The following is a 5430-nucleotide window of genomic DNA, read 5'->3' on the forward strand; positions in this document are numbered from 1 at the left end:
CACACTCCATCCCTAAAAAAATCACAGTCAATATAATGTCCCCTAGATAACAGCTAAGTGCCCCCTGCATATACAGATAATACACTACTTCTGCCCCAGCACATTTCCCCAGTATATATATATATATATATATATATATATATATATATATATATATATATATCCAGCCAGTCCTATAGTGTATAGCCAGCCAGTCCCCACAGTAGTATTTAGCCAACCTGCCCCCCCCCCCGGTGGAATATAGCCAGTCTGCCCCCTGTAGTATTTAGGTATTTAGGCAGCCTGCCGCCTTTTGTTATATAGCCAGTGTGCCCCCCCCAGTAGTATATAGCCAGCTTGCCCCCCCTGTAGTATATAGCCATCTTGCCCCATGTAAGTTATAGCCAGCCTGCCCCTCTCCCCTGTATATAGCCAGTCTTCCCCCAGGAGTATATAGCCTGTCTGGTGAAATATTTATTATAGTATATTTATTATAGTATATAGCCAGTCTTCCCCCCAGTTGTATATAGCCAGCCTGCCCCCCCAGTATATAGCCAGCCTGCCCCCCCAGTATATAGCCAGTCTGCCCCTGCAGTATATAGCCAGTCTACCCCTCCCTGTAGTATATAGCCTGCCCCCGTTGTATACAGTCAGCCTGCCACTCCCTGTAGTATATAGCCTATACCCCATTGTATACAGCCAGCCTGCCCCTCCCTGTATTATATAGCCTGCCCCCTCCCCCATAGTATACAGCCAGCCATGCCCCAAAAAATATAATAATATTCACCTACCTACGCTGAATCACAGACTGTCAGAAACTGGTTGTACCCCTTTATGAGCAAAATAGTAGGTGCCCCATGGCCCCATGGCCGATGCCCCTAATTTAACCATAAAAAACTGGGAAAACCTATTGACTCAAGTATAAGCTGAGGGTGGGAAGGCATTGGTCACAGCCTCCCCCCAGTATATAGCCTGCAGGCCCCTGTCCATCCAGTATTTAGCCAGCAGCCCCCCAGCCACCACTGACATCAGAGTGTGTGCCAGCTGCCGCCACACTCAATACTATTGACGTCCAACGCACCTGCCTCTGATGGACGGATCGCACAGAAGACCTGCTGGGCACCGTAAAGTGGAGTTTTAAAATGTTCTTTTGACTTGAGTATAAGCCGAGTTTGGGTTTTTCAGCACATTTTTTGTGCTGAAAAACTTGGTTTATACTCACATATATATGGTAAAATGGTAAATTTTACATTAGTCATTAACTTTGACAACATAGTCTAAAATCGCTACTATCTGAGAGGGTCCCGATACATTTCTCTTTATACACTCTTGTCAAGACCAAGTTTTTTGGTGTTTTCAATTTTTACTCCACTCTTTCCACAAGCCTTAACTTACGTTAATGTTTACGTTATACAAGGGGTTTTTATCTGCAAGGCAAATTATACTTTCCATTGGTACCATTTAATATCCTGTGCTATGTACTAGGAAACTGGAAATACATTTAAAATGTGATGAAATTGGCAAAAAAACACAGTTGTACCAGGCTTTAATTTTACTTCTTACTTCTTTCAATGTGAGTTTGAGATAAAAATATTTGAAATCTATGGCATTAAAAAAAAGCACATCATGTTGCAATATTCTGTCATAACCTTTTCATACTTTGCAGAATGGGATGATGTTTTCATTGATGCCATTTTGAAAACTGTATGGCCTTTTGATCACTTTTTATTCAATTTTTTTATTGGAGACAAACCGTAACAGGGTTCCCCACCAGGAATAATTGATAGATTGATATTGACATATGATTGGGATTAATAATTATAGGATGCGGCAATACCTAACATGTTTATGATTTTACATGATTTATATATGTGTTTTAGGGAAAGGGGAGTGATTTGAATTGTGAGGGGTTTTTTTTACATTCTTTTAAACTTTTTTTTAATTTTATTTTTTTGACTATTATATCAGCCCCTATGGTACTTAAATCTTATGAGTTTTACCACTTATACAATAAACTGCAATTCTATTGTAGAATACAATTTTTTTCAAATTTTTTTATTTTGACATTTTTTTCAAAATTTGTTTAAGGAAACAGAAAGGAAAATGGGGGTTGGGGACAACAAACATACAGAGTACATTTTCAGCAATAGAAGTATAAACATTATTATAACGTTATTATAAACAGTATATAGTTATGTACAGTAAACAGTAAATTTATGCATTTATACGAGGGGAGATGGGGGGAAGAAAAGGAAGAGTTGATGGAGTAAGGAAAGAGTACAGACCCTTTAGATAGCTTTTATATTTTAAAGTAATTCAACCAGTAAAAATGACAAAAAAGGCTACAAATACTCCCCTCTATTAGAGATGACTGAGCTGCTAATTATGCATGCCCTCGCCACTGCTCTCTCCCATACTGGGAGCATAGTAAGAGCGAGGTGATGTCACGTGAGAGGCGTGAATTCAAGCCCCTCTCGTTATGTCAACTCCCTCTTACAGCACTTAGGACTTGTCCTCAGTGCCAGGCAGTAGACCTGAGGCACTGGAAGTTCCTGTGATTGATATCTGTGTCTCTCTCTCTATGACTAACACTAAAGACCATGGGGCATATTTACTTACCCGGTCCTGTCGTGATCCAGCGGCGGTTTCCCAGAGGAGGATTCAGGTCTTTCGGCGATTCACTAAGGTTGTGCGCCCCATGTCCACTAGGTGTCGCTGCTGCGCTGAAGTCTGCTGAAGTTCGCCGGATTTCACAATCCTATCCTGGGTGCAGGTAAGCGTGTGTCAAGCGACACATTTTTTAAAAATAATTCCGCGGTTTTTCCAAATCCTTCAGGTTTTTTCAACGCCCACGCCCCCCCCCCATTTCCATCGCATGCAAGCCAGCGCTGATGCGCCACAATCCGATCGCATGCGCCAAATTCCCGGAGCAACAGTGCAAATCGGTAATATTCGGGAAACCCGACGAAAAAAATCGATTCGGGCCCTTAGTAAATGACTCACCCGGCAGGGGTTTTTATACTTCCCCTGGCTGGAAGGTAGCACCTCTGTAGCACCTCTCCAATCACACTCCAGCTAACATAACAGCCACATCATTGGATAATTACTTACACCAATTAACTGTTGCCTTTTCAGGCAGTATCAACAGCTGCAATTACACAAAGTTCTCCTAGCATTATCTTCTGGATGAGTTGACTGGCAGGGGTGTTGCACAGAGCATTTGCAACTGCTGATAAGCTTTTCACAGGGGCTGCATTTTGAATCAGATTTAACTCCTGCTGACCCTTAGAGTTCTTAGAAAATTAACATTTAACCAGAAATCTGTCCTAATTCTGTCTTGTTCATTTGACATAAATTCAAACTAAATAGCAAAACACAGTTTTCTAACAGTTAACATTTTGTTTTTGTGGGCTTTGTTCGATGGGAGGGTCTGTCTGAACTGTGGTCTGTATCTGTGGGGGTCTATTTAGCCAGGAGACTGCCTGGGTTCTCTGACAATGCATCTGGGTCCATCTGGGGTCTCTGACTTTTGGGGAATATTTCTGGTCTGAGGTCTGTGACTGTGAAGGGGTCTGAATAGTTTGGGTTCTGTGACTGTGGAGGGGGTCTGTTCGGTCTGGGGTCTGTGTGTGTGCAGAAGTCTGTCTGGTTGGAGGTTTGTCTGGTCTGGGGTCTCTGACTATGGGGTGGTCTTTATGGTTTGGGGGGGGGGGTGATATGTGTGTTTGGGGGTCTCAGACTGTGCCAGTGTGTGTGGGGCGGGTCTGTCTGGTGTTGGTGATATATGCCTCTACAGCGGCCAATCTGGGGGGGGGGGAGGGTATGTTGCCCACTCAGAAGCTACAGAGTTAAATGTTTTAATTCAGCTATTTTTCTTATTTAAACTGTTGTTTGCCTTTCACAATATCCTTGGCATATCTTACCGTCCTTCAGGCCTCTGTATTCTTGTTATTTTGGTTATGAAGAAGCTTCTAGGAGCCATTGTGTAGATAAGCATGGCTGTAAACAAGGCCTAGTCATTTTTCCCAGAATGTGCTGGTAAAAAACATAATGGCCAATAGAATCTAAGTGCCTTATCTCCTTTCATACAACACCCCAAATGCTGATTTCTATGTGCTAAAATACAGCTGTGTCTGTTTGGGGGAAGGGGGGGGGGACGAGTTGTTTCACTGGGGGTCTCTGACGATGTGTCTGATCTTATCAATGACACCTAACCCAGCTACATATATACCAAATTATAGCGACACAAGGGTTTTTTTTTAATGCAAGATTTTGGAAGCTTTTTTAAAGGTATTAGGACTTAACCAAACTATTTAAAGGGAACCTACCACCACAAATCTACCTATAAAGGTAGATTGGGTGGTAGGTGGATCAATGGGACGTGAGGATAGCCCTTTTAAGGGCTAATCCTCACGTCCCCACACTTTTTTGATAACTTTTATTAGATATATATTCAAATTTACTTATGCGGCTACTGGGGCGTGGAGTAGCCGCATCTGAGGTTACACGAGGCGGCTACTCCACGCCCCGGTAGCCACTTTACCCCTCCTACTCACCCATCTTCGGCGCGCAGCTCCGCATAGCTGCGCACCCTCGTCCGGCGGTCCTGCCGTCTGCGCATGCGCAGAAGAGCAGGCCCGCGCCTGCGCGGTCACTGCTCCAAAACAGGGGCATGCGCAGACGGCAGGATCGCCGGACCAGGGTGCGCAGTTATGCGCAGCTACGCGGCGCTGCGCGCCGAAGATGGGTGAGTAGGAGGGGTAAAGTGGCTACCGGGGCGTGGAGTAGCCGCCTCGTGTAACCTCAGATGCGGCTTCTCCACGCCCCAGTAGCCGCATAAGTAAATTTGAATATATATCTAATAAAAGTTATCAAAAAAGTGCGGGGACGTCCTCACGTCCCAATGATCCACCTACCACCCAATCTACCTTTATAGGTAGATTTGTGGTGGTAGGTGCCCTTTAAATCTGGTATCTCTGCAATCGTACTGATTATAATAAGAAAGGAGATATGTCATCTCAATAAGGCCTATCAGACATGCTACTAGCCATGGCTATGATTGTCCAGGAGAATTCCCCCTGGCCAACCATAGCCATGGCTAGTTGTTAGGGACATTCATTTGCCAGATTGACTGCCAATTCAGCAATACATCAGGGTCGGGCGACCAAACCCAAACACGGACATAAAGTCTGCTCATCTCTACTGATATCTTTTAGATTTTGAAGTTTACAAAGCTAAGACTCGCAGAAAAAACAGGGAAAAAAAAAATCCCCAAAAAAACCTGGTCCTGAAGGAATTAAGAGAAGAATGTTTGAAAAATAGAATTCAGCTTTTGTTTTATAAGTAGAGGAAGTGTATGATCAAGCTCTCTGTTTCATAAGAAGTGCTAATCGTTAGTCATGTGATTTAGATGCACGCCAAATACAGCGGTAAATAATGTTCTCGGAGAAC

The sequence above is a fragment of the Engystomops pustulosus genome, chromosome 1, assembly GCF_040894005.1.
Source record: "Engystomops pustulosus chromosome 1, aEngPut4.maternal, whole genome shotgun sequence".
In the NCBI taxonomy this organism is placed as follows: Eukaryota; Metazoa; Chordata; class Amphibia; order Anura; family Leptodactylidae; genus Engystomops; species Engystomops pustulosus.